The sequence below is a fragment of the Dromaius novaehollandiae genome, chromosome 14 (genome assembly GCF_036370855.1).
Source record: "Dromaius novaehollandiae isolate bDroNov1 chromosome 14, bDroNov1.hap1, whole genome shotgun sequence".
Classification (NCBI taxonomy): domain Eukaryota; kingdom Metazoa; phylum Chordata; class Aves; order Casuariiformes; family Dromaiidae; genus Dromaius; species Dromaius novaehollandiae.
Window position 1 is genome coordinate 10690767 of NC_088111.1, and position 19380 is coordinate 10710146.

Here is a 19380-nt window from a genome sequence, read left to right on the forward strand (position 1 = left end):
GTAAAGAGTATTTAACACCAGTGCTTCCCTTTTGGTATATAGAAGTCACAGTACACTTCACATCGCCCAGAATCAGCCACAAAAGTTGTGCTAGCTTTCAGCTCCCTATGCCCCGGGGGAAAATTCATCCCTTCATAGATAAACGCCCATATTTTGCCTGGATAAAACTGACAGGCATTACTTTCAAAGAAATTACACTACATTCAGTTACTTCAGTCAACAAAAGCAACGCTCCATAACCTGCCACTGGTGAACATGGGTTGGAAGGTGTCAGACAATAGCAGGGTATCTAATCTGCCTTTGTTTGCAGTGTCACCCGTCAGTGGCCTTGAGTGTGTGCTGCATGCTTCGCGTTCTGCAGTTTGCTGATAAGTGCGTTCACAGCTTTTGAAGCTACGTCTGCTGAAAACCACTGTTGGTCCATCATGTGCTCACTAAAATAAATATAAAGCAAAATTCTTCCAAATACATGAAATCTGTTTTCCTCGAATCCTGTTTTTAATAAGCTCACTAGAAACAGATTTCCTGGAAGTCACTTGCTGTACTAAGGAACAGCTTCCAGCTGAGTTCTTTTATTTAATTGCTGCGGCTGTGCTGAAGGTGGCCTGCTCGCTGTGGCAACCAGCTACTTTGTGGTGCTACTAAGCCAACAAAGTATGATTAAGTAGCACAGATTGTGTCTGCTGTACTGGCAAGGAGGTGTGTCATCTTTGCATAAAGTGGGCCAGGGTTTTTTCCACGTTAGTATGCAGTTTCCCCTCATCCTACAGCTTCTCCCTGGTGTTTCCCTCTGTCTCCCTGTTTGGTCCTTTATCTTTTACTGTATCTTTCCACATTTAGGTTGACTGTGGAAAGAGGAGGAGAGAAGGCATACGCTTGGGTTATTTTTCCTCATCTCAAACCGTATCTCCTCAACCTCTCTCTCCTTTCCTTTTCCTATTCCTTTGTTACATGCAAGTTTCTGGTCTCTACCTTGCCCTCTCATCAGCATCAGTTTCCTCCCTTTCTGTTGACCTAGCTAGCTGACCCGCTTCCCTGAGTCCTTTACTGGAGGATGACACAGGAAAATACCATTGAACTCAGGAGTTGTCTTCTCCTTACCTTCTATTTATGTTGCAAGGTAGGTGACGCAGTCACAGAATGTGCCCTTTAAAGAGGCCCAAAAGCTGGTATAAAGGCTCAGAAATGGAAATAATAGTTCATCTTTTAGTTAAAACTGAGTAACTCAAATGCCCATCACCCACAATAACAGACTATGAACATGAGCTTGGCACAAACCCAGATTTTTCCTTCTACGAAGTTATCCATAGTCACACAAATCCATGGTCACACACCAGCTCAGTTGCATTAGAAACTAATTAGAACCATCAACCCTAGCTGAAAAATACCTTTGAAGTACAAATATTTGCTCAGTTTTCCTTAATGAAAACTTTCTTTTCATGTCCCCCTTTATATGCTGATTCCTGCCTGCAAAAGAGCTAGAAATACTGGAAGACTGAGAGGAAAAACTTGTTTTGCAGTATTTACCATTGGATCAGAACCAAAAATCCATTGGAAATCTCATGATTTCCAGCAGAATGTTCAGGCCAAGAAAATCTGGAGAAGATGCAAATAAGCATCCAGATGTCTGGATAAGTCCCTGAACTGAAAATCTTTGGCAGTTTGTTTATCCTTAATACAGAGAATAAAATCTTAGTATTTACTGATATTAGTGAACTCCCTAAAGCTCATGATGTTTACAAGGCAAAGAATTAGACGTGTTGCTTGCTTTGATAAGCTTATATGCCTGTAGGCTTGTCTGTCCTGGACAGCAGTCGGGTAACTCAATTCAGGGATTTAGTACAAAACTCGTTGTTGGGGAGATTAACACCGAGTATTCATGGAAGGGGTGATTTTCAAGTAGAAATGTGAAGCTGAGGCAGGGGTGTGTTTGGTGGAGGTATGTATGGCTTTCAGAGCTGCATAACTTGAGAGAGGTTGAGGCAGGAAGAAGAGACAAATGGGAAGAGAGAGATTCAGGAGACCTAGAGATGCATCATGTCAAAACCGATTCTTTCAAAGCAGCTTTTGGATAGAAAGAAGGTCTTTCAGTGAAATCATCCTTTTCCTTTATATCCTTCCCCCCCAAAGTGACAACTATTTTCAGGTAGTAACATTTTCCGTAAACTGCCATTTGGTATTTTGCCTTATAATTTTTGAGCCTGTATACGACAAATACAAACTGTGAAAAGCAACTTATTCTGGAAGGTCAACGGTGCAAAATACAGCAGTGTGTAAAGTAAGTAAGGTCATTCCTACTAGATTGATGCTGGCCAGATAATGTCCTCCACGGGCCAGCTAAGTGTTGCTAATGCCAAAAGGGGAGTGTGCGGACACCAGGGTCCCACACTGCTTCTTCCCTTTCCTTCATGCACCCGTGGTCAGAGAGAATTGGTGGCTGCATGTCTCTCGCTCTCCCTGCTATCCCGCGGATATGGTCTGCGGTGGAGAAAGGAGGAGGGATGCTAAGTTTCTTGAGTGCTCAAAGCATATAGTAAGGGCCTGATCCATTAGCAGTCTTTTGAGGAACAGGAATCTTTCTTTGCCAGTGAGACCTGACGCTGATGGCAGCAGGATCCAGTCCTTAAGAGAAATGTGGGTTAGGCCACACAGCAATGTTTGTTGTGTGCTAACTGTTGACAGGGGTCCACGTATACATGCTGAGGCTCAAGTCAAGAATCTGATGCCCTAATCCTCTCTTGGGCAAAACTGACCCTGAAATCAAAGAATAAAGTTATCTGAGAGAGATATCCAGGATGTGAGCCTTATTTATACATTTTTTAAAATGCTTGCCATAAATTCACTGCAAAATATCTCGGATCCCTGAAAAACAAGCTGTGTGATGTGGCCTTGCCATTTCAGATGTTTTTGTTGTTTGCTCACTGCGACTTTATTAACGGTACTCTGTCAAGGCTGTTGCATTAAACATTGATCTACCTTGACAAGAGGAGCAGGGCATGCATCTTGAAGGGCAGGTGTCGGGCCCTTGTCTACAGGATTCCACTCTTACAGATATTTAACTATTTCTTAGGCTCTGAAGACACGTAGGAGGAGTCTTTCTTTGACAGCAGACTGGCAGTACTGAACACAGACAAACGTCTGAGATGTCATAAAATTGCCGTGCAAACTAAAATACAGAGGGAAGGTATTCTGGAGTTCTGAATTTCGGAACTGGAAACCTGCCAGACTAGGAGACACATCAAACAACCTTGACACTCTGCTGTCAGCGTACTGCCTGCTCATTCAGATTTACCAGGCAGGAGCTACTTATCATTTCACAGCAGTTCTCAACCTCAAGTCTATTTACCTGCGGGAAAATTACCCAAAGGGCATTTCATAGCGCTTGAAGCTTCAGCTCTGCCTAGTCATGAGCTCCCTTTCTCTAGTCCTGTAGGCGCTTCCCGCAGTGATTCTTTCAGGCAATTGCTACTTTTTGATAAAGCCTCAACTTCAAAACTTTTAAGGATTCCTTGAAATTTCCTCAAGAAAAGTGTCAGATTTTGAAGTTCTTGATGGCTTCTTGGAAGCAATCCAAGCACAGAATATTGGTCTCAGTATTGAGAAATGAGCAGCCAAGGGCTCTGCTTGGCTTTAGCTCAGTGAAGACTGATAGAAGACAGGTCTGAACAGTTTGGTAGCCTCAGAAGTTGGTGGCCCTTTGTGGACATTTCAAAGCACAAGTAACTCCTGTGTTTCTGTGAAGGGAGCAGGATGTGGCATGATACACAGATGGGCAGGTGATCTGTTCCTTTTACTTCTTGTTTTGAATGTAGCAAAAGGTACTGAGAAGGAAGCGAAGGACAGAGCAGGGTCCTGTGGGACATTCCTCCAGCGAGACAGGGGTTCAGCAGCATGGCTTCTGCCTCTGATATGTGTTCAAGTCTCACGTTTGTTTGCTGTCTCTCTGCTCTTATGCTGCCTTCACGCTGCCCACCTTCCTACGTGGGTAACCCTGTCCCAGCCCCGTTTCACGTGGACACTCCCAACTTGCAAACTCTTTAAGTAAAAAAGCTGTGACTTACTGAGTCCCCCAGTAACTCTCTGCTGCTGAGCATGTTATAGGAAGTGCTGACACGTTGCTGCAAGCGGTTAAGGACCCGTCGCCTCCAGGCTGCACGTGCCAGCAGCGGCAGCCAGCAGCCCCGGCCGCAGCGAGGGAGGCGTAAGCTGCCACGTCGGCACTTCCCGCCCGCCTCCCCGGCTGCAGAAACCTGGCGAGGCTCTGCCTCGCTGCCTCTGGCTTTTGGCCGAGGGAGCAAGGCCGGTCGCATCTGCCTGGCAGCCGCCAGGGCCGCGGGAGGAGCGGCAGCGGCGCGGGGTGCGTGGTACCGGCGGCGGTGCGGCGGCTGCCAGCTGAGCCGGTGCTGGCCGGGCAGCGAGGGGGCCGCGTGCCCGTGCGGAGGCAGCCGCTCCCGTGAAACGCCCCGGTGAGACATCTCGCAGCTCCGTAAGAACTGCAGATTTATTTGGCTTTGTGCAGCACCTAGACCTCAAGCTATCTCCTCATTACGTGCTTGAATTCGTCTTGAAGGTCTGATAGTTTTCATTTGCAAGTTTTTATTTTGGCTGAGCTTTTTATTTTATTTTATTTTATTTTTTAAGAATACTGTTGAACTCACTGGCTAAGGACGAGCTTGAGCCTTACCTACCCAGTCACACTCACATCTGCCTGTCCGGTGACTGCAGCAGTTCAGAGGCTTTGTACGGTCTGTTGTAAACGGCCTCACCCAACAGCATTTGTTGTGCAGTGTCTCTCCTGGAGAAGGTGGACGGCCTGGCGCCTGGCGTGCAGGGTGCTGGAGCGCTCGCGTGTGCGCATGTGTGTGCTGGAGAAGCAGAGACGGGGAAGGGTTGGTCCCTCTCAACTCAGTCACATACATTATATATCTTTTCCCCCTGCTTCACCAAGTGATTTTAATGTAAGAGCTAAGATAGGCTGTTGCATTTTTTTCTCTTAGGGCTGAACTCTTTCATATTTTAGCAAAAAATTTTGAATTGCATAGTCACAAATGGCAGCTGCCTGGTCCTCCAGGGACAAATGCTGTGTGTCTCTCAAAAAATGATGTGTGAGATACAAGCAATTGTTCTCTAAATCCTCTTTAAACTCTCTTTCACTTGTTCTCTACAAAAATTTTGGCGATGCTTAGGCTGCTTCTGTGGTGAGAACACCCGTTGTCTTGTTTGTGCTGTGTGGTCCTCCACTGCCCTGCCTTTACCTGCCTCGTGTTTGCCCTCTCTCTTTGGGTGATGGTCCTTCTGGACACACTGCCACCCTGCTTCTGCGCCTGTGCGGCACCAGCCACCACGGGGGGCTCGTATAGAAACAAAACTTGTAAGAACATAAGAGCACCCAAGCCACGTCCAGCCCAGTGTGGTCTCTCCAGCAGTTTTCGGTAGGCATTGAGGTAGTACAAATATTGGATAGCATAGCAAGCTGCCCTGTATTCTCCTCCTCACCTCTGCTGCTGTGCAGAGCACCTTCTCCTCTCAGTTCTCCCAACTAGCAAGTCTAACAGTTATCCAGCAGAAGACACATGGACAGAGAAATTAGCTGCCTGGCTACCCCCTAAGCCTAGCCAGAACCCACTTCTGCCTCTCCAAAGAGCCCTGTTGAGGCTCATCCATGCAGAGCATGATGCTGAAGATGACCCATCCGATGCCGACCAAACACCGCAGGCCCTGCTCCTGTCACCTCTCAGTGTGATGCTGTGGCCATGCGAAGCCCAGAAGCCCTGAAGGTTTCTCATGCACAGCTAGTTTCAGCCCTAACAGACTCTTCTGTCTAGCTTGTACCTTTCTTTTTCCTTCCAAGAACAACTCAAGAAAGATCCCATGGAAATTTTCACTACCTCAGATATTCTTAGGTCTCGCTCAGGAAAGGCATGGGATTCTTTCCAGAATATTACATCACCCTCATAAATGACTCACGCTGCATGTCTGCACTTTCTGTTGCTGGTGAGGAGACAGCTGGGCTGGGGAGCTGTGGTCGGTCAGCCTCGTCTTTCCACAGGGCGAAAAGGAGGCTGAGCCCGCTCGAGGTGTTACACCAGCAAGTCCATCAGGGTGTACTGATGTCCCAAGGGACGTCTGCATGGTGTGTCTTGTCTACATGATGTTGAACAACAATAAGAAAGTGGTCAGATATTTTTCTTCATGTTCTATGACACACCACCCGCCGCCTTCTGTCCCTTTTTATATTTTTGTTCATATGCTGAGATTTCAGTGTTTATGCCAGTGAGACTACAGAAAAGTCTTTTCAGCCTGCTCCATCATTCATTCCAGAGAGTTGTGCCAATTTAATTCACTCATAACCTCATCATATCAGAAAATGAGGTCTATGATTTCTTTTCTTGTCTGTAGTCCCATGGTCTTTCCTTTTTGCAGTGTTTTTTGGTTTGTCCTTCCTGAAATTTTATTTTCATAAGCTGTGCACCTTTTGGGTGCATTTCTCCTATCTTCTATTTGTAGCTTTATGGTATTTGTTTTCCGTTTTTAAGGAAATGAAGTGCTGATTGACAAGATATGAAATAACTCAGTAACATATGATTAATGATCTCAGTTGTTCTCAAAGGTGGCTACCTTCAAAAGAAGGAAGACCACCTTTATGGAAAAATCCAAATGTTTACATGTCCAATCCAAATGGAATCAAATGACTGTGGATTAAGCTGAGCAGTCCTTATACTCAGTATTGACATCAGCTAATGGGGGGGGAAACAGGAATACAGAAAATGGCCAGTACATCAGGGAACCTTCCTGGTACACACACACAAGTGGTGGAGGTGGATCCCCCTGCTTCCACCTGTGCATTGATCTACTGATGATTGTTCTGAACATGTGGGTGTCTGTGGCCTGGACATTGTATGGCACAACACAATTCAATCCTGTGTCTAATATCTGTCATAGAAACAGCATTTGAAAACACTTTACTGAGTGAAGTAGTACATAAAAATGGGAAAAACAAAATAGTTAAAACCAAGCAAAAAATACAGGTTTTGGCAGAGTCTTTAGAATAGCCAGAGAATGATAATAGGAAGAAGTGAGGGAGAAATGATCTGTGCCAAATGGAAAAGGAATTTTAACCTGATTAAAAAGGGTAAAGAAGCAGGAGGAGGTGGTGGACTCAGGCTTGATATACGGAAAGGACTCAGGAGAACCGGGACAGAAGATGTCTCTGTGAGAAAGGAAAATAAAGACAGTTTTGAAATGGGGAAAGCTGCAGGACTCATTTGAGGAAGGGAGAGAAAGCGTCATTCATATTATCTTTAATTTTTTTTCCAAATACTTTTACCTCATTCGCTTTTCAAACATTAGGCTGAAAATCTAATGAAAGCAGGAATTCTTGCTAGATTTTCATTGCTTTCTGCTTCCAGACCTCCTGGAAGTCCCTCAAGATCAGGCTCTCGCAGTAATTTAGAACATCTGCTTCTGGCCCTAAAACCCCATCCCAGCCAAACAAAATAGGAGTTCAGAGCATCCGTGAACCTGGGGGAGGTTTGGCCCTGGTCCCTGGCTGCTCAGTGCAGCCCTCCTGGAACGGGGAGCAAACACGAACTAAAAGTTAAATGAGCGTCTTGGAACACCAGGAAAGCTTGGGCTCAGGCTAAGTAGCAGGCTGAAGAAAGGTTTATGTCAATTCTTCTTATGCTCAGACAGATTAATCTATTGGTTTGTGGCATTTGCACTGACAGTACTCCTGAGGGTGCAGTCGCCTTTAACCAGTATCGGCAGCTTTCACTCTTGAAAAGCCCAGTGGAAGAACTGATTTAGGATTATGGAAATCAGTAGCTCACTCTAGAAACTTTTGTGCAGTGTTCTTAAAAAGACAGGGATGTTAGGGTCAAAGTCATAATGAATGTAAATTTACTTGTATGTTTATAGAATATTTCTGCAAGCTCTTAAAACTAACTTTCTGGTCTTGCAATCTATCACACAGAACAGGAAGACTTCTGATGAGAAATACACTGTGCCAATCATTTGCACAATTAATATCAGATGGTTTCTTCCAGACATTTTAGGTGTCTGTTCAGCTGTGCACAATTTTTTACCTTTTCAGATTTTGGAACCCTGCAGCTCTTTCTTCATGGGGTGAGAGCTGCAGAAACCCTTTAATGGGACAGAAGACTCCAGCTCAGCCAGGTTCTGAGCATGTCCTTAAAAGAGCTGGTGGTTTTACACGTTTGGAAGTTAGTAGGCATTGAGGATGCCCGTTGTGCACCAGAACTCACTAATATTGTTATGAACTCACAGACTTACTGTACTAAACAAATCATATAGTTTGAGATAGTCCCTACATCAAAGAGTTTGCACATAACAAAAAAGAGTTTTAAATACAAGATTGTTATCTATATTTTATGCATGGAAATGGAAACACAGAGATTAAATGACTCCCTAGAGAACATACAGAGAGTTTGGACAGAGTACAGAAATAAATCTGGGTTTTCTGATTCCCAGATGATGCTTTTATCCTGCAACCAGGATATTTTGCTTTTACACATTCAGGGGAAATGTTCATGTTCTTTAAAAAAAGTGTGGCTAAATACTTCACTGGTACCTCACTTAACATTAGTTAACAATGTTGTCATTGATAGATTACATAAACACTATTCTCTGTGTCCTTCAGTGGGCAGAGTATTTCCTCCTGCAACAACTCAGGATATTATTCTGCAACAATACTGATGTTGTCTAATTATTATTACTACAAATCTATAGACATCTGTGTTAATGTCACCAACTTCAATCAAATTTCTCATATTTTTAGTCAGCTCTACACTTGAACACTTCCTTGAATCTAGTGGTGTCAGGAACAGTTGGTTTCTGAGTAAATTTAAATATCAGTACCTATTTCATAGCTCACAGGAACAACTGCTGTGCATGTTTCAGTCATAGGCGATGATTAGTCATAGGAGATAGTAACTATTACATGAATATTGAGCCATGCTACTTTAAAACTAAAACCACCGAAAAATGACTCACATACTGACCAGGAAACCTTCATGAGAACATCATGAAATGTTCTCTAGTGCAGCATGTGCCCAAAGCATCTACTATGTGAGCTGCGTTACTGTGGGTAATTTTTCCTCAGTGAGTGTTAAGTGCAAAATGTGGCAGTGGGAAGAAATTGCAGTTTATAAACTACCTTCCCAGGGTAGAATGAAGACTGAAAAATATATATGATATAATTAAAAATTACTCTAAAAATAGTCATTGCCTTTGCTGGTTCCCAGGCTACTTGGCACTGTAGCCCCGACTGAGCACCATCTGAGCATGCTGTGGTCTGCAGTAAGTGACTTGCTAGGGCACCATACCCTCCTGAGGCAAAATGAGCAAGGGGAAAGCGTTTCTTTTCACCTTTAGATCTTGGATCTGCTCTTCCCATTCAATGCTAATAGCTGCATTTGCCTTGCCAGTAGTTGGGTCTTTGTTGAGCAACACCCAAGCTGGACATCTTCTGTCAGCCAGGAGGTGAATGAGATGTCCGAGGCTGACTGAGATCTGCAGGACTCTTTCTGCAGACTATTTGGAAGAATAATGTGGTGTCAGAGAAGGGAAAAATTGTTAAACTTGTATTGCAGTATGGAATCTTTCTGCATGTTGTGTCAGTGGCCATTTGCATTATACGGTCCAGATTAAACAAATCCCCAGTAGGTGCAATCCAGTAATCTCTCTGTGCTCTGATTTTGGGTTCATGTAATACACAAGCTGATCCCAGCACTATATGGATTTGTTTAAAGAGCGCCATTACTCACCTTAAACAGTAGCAAATGCCTGAGCAATGTTGTTTCCAGTGCAAGGGGAGATCATCTTGTTAAGCTCTTTAGCTGCTCAGTCTTACACCACCTTAGCGGTGTAGCATGAGTTTTGGCTTTGCTTGTGTTGAACCCTCAGGAGTGGCAGCTAAGCCTAAGACGTGAAGCTGACTTCCTTTATGAGTAAAGGCAGTGACTCCTGTCCTTGCTCACGTTCCTCTGTGACCCTCCTGGGAGCCCACTGGTGTGGTTAACAGGTTACTTGCAGCGGGCAGCCCCAAAAGAGCTTCTTCTGGGTGGGGAGAAGTCCTTCCTCTGTCCTCCAGTTGTTTAAGACCACTGATACAGGGCTTCAGCCTTCTTCTACTTCACTGTAAACAGATGTTAGAAAAATTAATTGAGGCATTTGCTACTGCAGATGATTTTATCAAACACAGTGACATTTTGCAGCCAAAATACTCCCTCATTAGCAGTTTTAGTTGTATCACTTTTGCAGTTAGCAGCGCATTTATAGCATTAAAAAAGACCGGTAAGAACATTCCAGCTGGTTCCTGTTCACTGAGCAGCAGAGTTTTCTAACTGTTCACTTGAGCAATTTTGTGACCATTTTGGATAAACTACAAAGAAGGAATGGCCTTGACTTTTAAGAAATGGCCAGGGAATTTTTAAAGAGTATATGAGATTTAGGTACCAAAATGCCTTCTAGGTTCATTGGGATTTGGCAGTCTAACTCTCATTTCCATTCAAAAATCCCAGTCTTAGATTTCACTGAGGAGCAGATGGATTTTCACAGAATGGTTGAGGTTGGAAGGGACCCCTGGAGATCATCTAGTCCAATGCCCTACTTGAAGCAGGTTGGTATTAGTTTGAAGCATGAACCTGTGTCTGCTCTTGGCATGGTCCTGCAGTGGGGGAGAACTCGGGAGCCTTGAAACTCCACAGAGATATTTCAGTGAGGCACTAAAAATAGCCATGAATAATTGGCTATTAACTTCTAAAAGGTACTCCCCAATGAACTGAGTAGTCCTCCAAGGTCTTCTGTTGTAGAAAGGGGTTTTTGATATTTAATGTCCTCACCAGAATGATGTTTGAGTTTGTGTTGGTAAAGGGTTCGGCCAGGTGCTGGAAGTTACCCAGTGTAACCCAGCAGAAGCTGAGTTCATACAAAAGCAGACTGGAAAACTGCGTAGGAACAGAGTATCTTTCCCCCTGGAGTCCCAGTATCATTTAGAAAGATGGAGTGAATGCACTCTACAACTACTACTTCAGTCATTGATATCAAATGAGAGATTGTGGTTTTTATGACATAATCTTTTATTATATTCTGTTGTTATTTCCCCTCTTGTATTTAGCTTGGCTTTTCTTTCCCACCATCTGTGAGAGAAGAAAATTCTTTGAAGCAGCTGCTTTCCTAGTTGCCATGTTTAACTCTGATTTTACTGCTCTTTCCTTTCTGATCCTTCTTAGCCTTTCAAACCCACCTCCCTCCCACGCAAATGCAATGTCAGCTGAACGATGACTTCCCTCGTTGTGTCTCGGTGGCCATGCAGACCATATGCCAAACAAACATGCTCTCGTTGTGCTCTCCTGTCCTGCACTGGGTGACGTATTCAGATGCCTCTGAAAAAAACATCTACTAATTCAACACATGAAGGTACTTGTCCAGCCCATAGGCTGCAGTCCTTTGGGCTTATAGAATAGCCTGACTTTGAATCCCAGAATTATATATTTACAAGTGACCAGTGGCATGTTGAGTAGCTTGGTGGCTGCAGTCATTCATTCATTGTGGAGACCCATGTAGGGGCTACTTATGCATTGCTTCACAGATCTAGGTGGTAGCAGAAGGTGCTGCGTGGCACCCTGAGCATTGACAAGACGACAACCAAGAAATACTACTTTTTTGCAGCCTTAAAGCGTATATCACTTACTAATGTAAATGAAGAACAAAATGGAGCAAAGTCTGTGATGAAATATTTAAGTTCTTCACATCTCAGTATTTTCATCTCTGTACATCAGAGGTATGACACACTATCTGAATTTGGCTTTGTAGTGCCAGATAGTTACAGTATTTTGTCTCTGCTTGTACTACCTCTTCAGCCTCCAGCTATGCGCTATCTGCCAGCTGGGGCTCCCTGCACAGGGGAAGCTAATGCCCAGTGCTGAATCCCAGCACTCTCACAAGGCAACCCACTCGTAACCAGAAGCCTGAATTAATCAGTTTGCATCTTTCAGATTGGCAAGGAATGACAGCGAGCTGCAGAATGAACTCTAGCAGAAGATCTGAAACAGAAGTCGGACTTTTGCTTGGTCCTAGAAGAATGTTAAAATGTTTAACACAAAAAGATGTAACAAAAGCGGGAAAATTGCATCACTACTTAGAGGAAATGTGGGGACTGCTTGGGCTCTGTGAAACATTGCGTATTAAGGTTGGGATTTTCAGAGGGATCTAAGGCAGCCAAATCCCACTGGATGTGAGAAGGATCTGGGCTCCTGAATCCTGTATTTTCGTCTGAAAATTCCACACTATTTCCTCAAGGTCAATGTTAGCCCATCCTCACTCCACCTGCAAAGCCAGTAGATAGCATTGCACTGCTCCAGCTCTTCCAGTCAGTAAAAGAGAAAGTGAACACACATACATTTTCCTGAAAAGAGGATTTTTGTAGGGGCCTACAACAGATGCAGATGTCTCTGCTATCTGTAGTTCTGCTGCTCTGACCTTATTCTTTGGCAAAGCTGTCCAAAGACTGCAGAAGCCATGCTTGATGAACATAAAATATGGACTCACTTTCTCATGGAAGTATGATAAGATGAGAGCAAATAAAATATTCCAGTTCCTTTTTCTAGAAAGCCACAGAAGTAATTCAGAATATGCCTAAGTAGTCCCGAACCTTAGATTTTTGTTCTGGTAAGAGACGTTTTCAATTACTAAGGTGTCTTTTATCTATATGTGTGCATAACTGCAAGCAGTGCAGAAAGATCCAGTGGAGAGGATGTGCCACACAGTACGAGTGGGATGCTGAAGACGTTCTCTGATGTGCTTACAAAAATTCATTGTTAAAAAGATTTGCCTTCCTTGCCTTCTCTTACATTAACGGCAGCCGTGCAGACTAATCGCTGTGTCCTGTTTTTGAATCAGGGAGTCCAACATATCTTAGCAAGTTCTTGCGGCCTAAGGGTTGGCCGCAGCCACTTGCAGAGAGGTCGGAGAAGTGCCCCTTCCAGCCTACCTGTCACTGTCCACCTGGAAGGTCCTCCTTGCCTCAGCGCAATGACACGATGGAGTGGCGGCATTTTGGTCACTGAACTGATGTATTTCCCATGACGTGACAGACATGGGGCTCTGAGACCTCAGGGAGCTGGTGGTAGAGGTGAGTGGCCTGAGCACGTCAGCCTGCTCCTGCCCGTGTCTGAGGGACCCCAAGGAAAAGGTTGCGTGGGACAGTGTGCATGGGCTGCGCCTGGCCTTTGGGCCATTTTTTGTGTCTGGTCCTAAAGACACAAGAGCACCTCTCAGTCACAGAAAGCAGTTATGGACCTAACTGGGAGACATGACCTGCAGAACCTGAAAGGAGAAAAATCGTTTTTGTGGGGATTCGTGTGGTATCAGGAAGCACAAGAATCGAAGAGTACAGACAGGAACAAAGAGACTAAAGCTTGCTGGTGCTGGTCTTTTCTGTGCCACTACACCAGGAAGAAAGCCCACTGTGACAAATGGACAGCTGAAAAATGAAATGTCATTACGGCAGGCTATTCTATTACGAAAACATGTCTGGGCAGGTAAAACAAAGACATGTGGCTCCCTTATCTTACATTAAAAATGATCCTACTTTCACCTTCAAGATACAGTACTTTATGGCATATAATTTGTAGTGGATCTATGACTTTTCAAACCAGCTTGCTCTTTTATGTTCATATAAACATGAGTTTAAAAGCAAAGAATAATACTACTTAGAGCTAATTCATTCTTGGAGCTTTTTTATCAGGAGCTGCAGTCTTCATTATCTGAGTTTCCTATTAGTTGCTGGAAGGTGTGCATTTCTCATAGAAACTATCCTGTGAAAATATGAATAACACATAATAGAAACTGGAGAGAAAAAAAGTCTCTGACCTTCCCTTCAAAAAGAATTTCATAACTGAAAAAAAGCAAGGAACAATTTCAAGTCTACTCAACTGCTTTTGCAATGTTTTCTTAGGATTTGAGCTTGTTTTTTTCTTGCACCAAAGCTTATTTTTCCGTCACCACAGACAGGTCCTTGGGCAGCAATTTGGTGATCCCCAAGTGAAGCTGTTCCCTAGTGGTCTGAGGATCTAGGGTCACATCCCCAGTTTCATCACCTCTCACTTACTGGCACAGCAGCGTAACCTGTCCGCCTGGAGAGCCGCATGCTCCGGCTACCAGCAGCTGATGTTTTGCCCAGGGGAATCCAGACACTCACTGCTGTCCCAAGATCCAGCTCGTCTGCGTAGCTGCTGCTCTACATGTGGTATGGTGCAGCCTCCACCCGCCTCCACCCACCTCCACGGCCACCTCCCTGAATGAGCCCTGTCTTCCCCACTGCACATGTTCCTAGCGCTCATCTGTTTTCCTTGCCCTATGGCTGTGACTTCTCCTACTTCGCTGGCAGGGCATCAGGTGTGATTTGCTCTGCAAATGCCTGTCCATTAGCCGGTTCACCTTAACCAGTGGAAGATGCAGCAGGTTTCAGCTCCCAGCTGTGTAAGGGAAAACCCGCATGCCCACTTGCACAGATGCTTTGCTGCTAGGGCTGCAAGCGAACGTGCTTGAGGTTCGTGAACTTTAGAGTACTTTGTACACGAGGCTGTGTTCCCCACTCTTCCCTGATGCACTGCTATTAAAATGGTTGTAAATGGCACCTTCCATGCTCAAGATACCTCAGAGCTGTGCTGAGCGATGCTTGGCAAGAAAGCTCTTTTTATGATCTACAGGAGCATAGCCCAGCGCGAGGGAGCAGGGCTTTGGGACGGCTCTGAGAATCTGAGCACAACAGGCCTGCAGGGAACGAGGTGAAATTCCAACATAACAACTCACACAGGCACCTCAGGTACTTTAATGAGGTGTCAGACTTTACCCCAGACTTCACCCAACTTGGTGAACGAATGGGTTCTTGGAAGGAGACAGGCATATGGTGGTGTGAGTTCGGAAGGCTTCTGTTCCCAAATACTACTAGTTTTATATTTCATTCATACAAAAATCAAGATACTGTTTATATAGTAATTAACATATGTTATGTTATTCATATTATAATAAATATTAATATTGAGATGGCATGTCAGAGGTGGAGGAAAAGACTGTCACCTCTTTATTCTGCGGTTATGCAAACCCATGGGAAAATTATGTCATTCACATAATACATTAAAATAACATATCATATACTTAGACAGTTAAACTTAGGTGTATCTGAAGTAGCTACTGGCATGCACAGCAACCAGACCTGAAGAGAAACGAATGTCTGACTCCTGCTCTGAGTTCTGCCTCTGTTTTCTGCAGCGCTGTGCAATTGCCTACCTCCAGCTTCGGTTTCGTGACTGTAAGGGAGCAACATTGCTCCTGTCCTGGTAGGGAGCTGTGAGACTTAATGAATGTTTATTGGGTATTTGGAGACACAAAGGCAGGGTGCCGAGGTGAACTTGGGGAGTTATGCAGCTGATAGACAGTTAAGGAAAATTGAAGAAAGTAAGTCAGAATCTCTGTGAGAAAACTCCAACCTGACCCCCAAAACCAATATCTTCCACACTTACCATGCTCTCAGGCAGTTCCACAGGAAACATTGACTGCAGACATGTGCATTGTATTAATCCTCAAGGCAAAAGTTAAGGTCACCATTGCAAAAATGTGGCAGCATTTTTGTTTTAAAACAAGCCTACAGCTTATTGAGTTTTGCTCTAATTAGAAGGTCTTTTTTTTTTTTTTGGTCTCCATTCACTTCTTCCTTGCGTGCTGTTTGTTTTCCTCGGCCTTGAAGTCAGGGAAAAGCTTTTGTGAGAGATTTTTAAACTTCCTGGGTCTTTTGCTTCTGGCTTATTCTTGATAGTTACAGATAGTTCACAAAGGTCAGACTATAAAATGTTACTGTGAGGTTTAGGAACCCCTGGAGGATACCCATCCTGCTTCCCCTGGCACTTCAGATTGCAGCCCCTTGCGCACTGAGGTCCTCCAAAGCTGAAGGGGCTATCGATGGCTCGGGGAGAGCGAGCTCAGCCTCCATAAAGCTGTTGCGTTTGGAAAGCGGCCACTGAGGCTTTGCAATTCATGAAACTCTTTGGGTGAATTTTGGCCTTTGAGGCTCAAGGTTTTAAAAACAAAACGTTATTGTTAAACAGGTATCACAGCCAAAGGAAAGACAGTTTACTGATTGCTGCAGGTTGTGGACAACTTGGTTGCTGCAGTGCAAATGCTCCTCTGTTTTGGCTAGACAGCTACCAGTGGATATAAATTTATGTTTCACCTATGTGTCAGAAGTACAATTATGAAGATTTGGGCTTTTTACCATTCCACGTCTCAGGCTGGAATGAACCAAATGATTACTGGATAGAGTGCTGCATTTACAGGAGTTTATAGGCAGTTGTTCTCAGGGTTGAAGCTAGCATTTGGCTGGGTGTGTTGGAGAACCAGCGGGGAGCGGAGCTTCCTGGAGCCAGGGATGGGGAGCTTTAATGTGCAGGGATGAGGAGCGCACGTATTTATTTACTGGGTACGGCGTGTATTTCTGCATTCTTTTGCAGAAGGCGTTAGTAGAGCCTGAACATATGCTCTGTGGATCATACTGACTGATGAGCTGTGTAGATATAACAGCCAATCAAGTGTGCAGGGAGGTGTCTCACATTTCAATTTAGACTATTCACTTCCCTCTCAACCAAGAGTGAATTTTCAAAAATAGAAAAAGGCTCGTGTTTGGCTATCAAAATGTCACTTTCTTGTCTGGGCTTTTAATTTCCTCTACCTCTTTCCCCATTAGCACTAGGTAAGTGTGTTAAGAAGATAAAAATTGGCTTCCAACTTTATGGACAATTGATTGGAGGAAAAAAATAGTTACAGTGCTCAGGGTAGCTGGCTCAAGCCTGCATAAGACCAATTAAAAATTATTTACTAGAGACTCAATAAAGTGTGCCAGAATAGCCCATTAAAGCTGCGGAGGCAAGAGCCTCAGGGGAGATTTCCCTGAACTATTCTTTGCCAGTCCAGCTGTGGCTGCTGCTAGCATGGGGAGAAAACACAGCTCACATCAACAAGCAGTTCCTTTCTGTTTGCAGCAGATTTAAGTATGATATTTATAGGCATCAGTCATCTCTGATCTCCTTTGATCCATTCTTTCCAACTGAAGAAGCTGTGCTTTGAAAAAAATACCGTCTTCATCTTTTCTGTGGCAGAATTAGAGAGAAACACCAACATGCCAACTTTCAAAACGCTTCTCATGCCTTTAATGTTTATTTTAACTTTTAAAGAAATATCTTGGGGCCTGATGCAGAACCAGGCATGGGCAAGGAAAGTAGCTGAAGATCTTGTTCCACCTCTATTTATGGATAACACGTCTCTAGCACCAGGCTCTGAGGTTATCACGAATATTCCCATCTAGAACATTAAGTCCTTGTCTGAGCCCAGCTAATGTAAATACATTTGTACAAAACATGCTCACCGTCTCTCACATGTATATTCATAAAGCAGCAGCAGCTCCTGACAAAGATAATGCCTTATGTGGAGAGCACTGTTATTAGCGCTGAGTGACAAATGGATTTCTAATCTAATGTATGTACGTCGTGAATAGATCACAAGAGCTTTGAAGTCAAATGCATTCTTAGTAGCTGAGCTACTTTTGTTATAGTGCAGCATTAAAGCAGGGAGCTACCAAGTCCCCTGCTGCTGGATGACACTCAGCAGCTGATAAATAGGAGGCAAAGGCGCCTTGCTGACATTAGAAATGCTCCTTGATTTTAAAATAGCAACCTGTGCTACAGGTAGCCGTGAAGGCACAAGCGTGCTCTGCTTGACAGGAGGAGCTGTGTTTCTGCGGTTCCCTCCTGTACCCCATCCCCTCCCCACCTGTAAATCCTGCGAGACTGTATTCTCTGAGTAAGACCGTAAGTGAATTTTTTTAAGCAATGATACTCATAAGACCAGGGCCCACAGTAACAAAGGGTCTTCTCCAGCCCAGTCCAAATAATGCACTTGCACCTGTTTTGTACATCTAGGAGCCCACGTGCACCTCCTTTTCCTATTTTTATAAGGAAGCCTGAGCATGAAGGCAAAGATGTTCATGCAGGATTTATGCAGGGAGCAGGACACACTCACGTGGTGGCTTGGTGGGAACTGCACCACTCAGCTGACATGGGATGAGCAACTCCTTCTCAGTCCCTGAGACCTCTGGTAGATAGGCTCTACACATCTGGAGTGTCATTGGTGATCGACACCAAGACTGAGCAAGACATAATGCAACTGATGTTGCTTTATATACAAAATAAATAATTGACAAATATTTGGTTGCTTGCATCCCTGTCTCTGTGTAATTCCTTAATCCTGCTTGAGTAGTCACTAATGAGCATCACAGACAACATCAGGATTTAAGCACCCTCATCGCCCCTTCCATGTAAGTAAGGTATCCTGCAAAGCCCTTGTGAAATCATTGTCCTATCAGTACTTTACAATCCAAACACGGTCCATAGCTACCGTCTGCGACGTTTTAAGAACAGTCGGTAGAGTGGCAGTCTTGTTCAGGACAAGAACATGTTTTTGCTCTTCTGAGTTGAAGCATAAGTGAGAATAAAAGCCATGTATATATATATATCAACAGGACATACGTAACCAGCAGTAATAACTCAGGGAGGACTGTTCCTAGGCTGCTGTATCCTCTCCAGTTTAGCTTCTTCATCCGAATTAAACAATACCACATGAAATCCATTGGAAACCTCATGTTAGCCAGCCCTGAAGTTACGTAATTGTTATGCCTCATTAATTTGGTGTGTTTATTTAAATTGCCTGGTGTGTTCCTTAAATAGGTAATCTAGCATTTAAAAAAAATTCTGATCACTTCACTGTGCTTCGAATGGCTCTTACAGCAAACTGCTCTGCTGCCCTTTTGTCTTTCTCATTTGAATGCAACGGGTACCTTACAAATAAACTTAGCTGGAAAGGTGTTTAATCTGTGAACCGAGACATACTTCTAAATAATCTCTAATTAAGTTCACCCGTGACCTGGCACATGATACCTTGTTTAGTCTGGGCATCACAAACCATTAGTAAACATTTTAATTGAAATAATTGCCACTGGCTGTAATTATTTTTGGGAAGACAGATTATTTCAATCAGCAGAGGGAGTCTGAAATGCAAGGAATATCCTTTTTGTCTTTTAAAGATATCAGCAAAAACAGTGCACAGCACACAGTGTGAAAAATGCCTGACTGGACTTTGTGAAGGCGACGCCGGAGTTTTGAGGAGCTTGGGGCATGTTCTCAGGTTCTGGAAATCCTCTTGTGTTTTGGGGACCCTGAAGCCAGATCTGTAGTGGAGCAGTGAAACGTGCCGCTAGCCCAGAAGCTGCAGGACAGACGGCCTTTGCAAGACGTTGCTGTGACTCGCTGA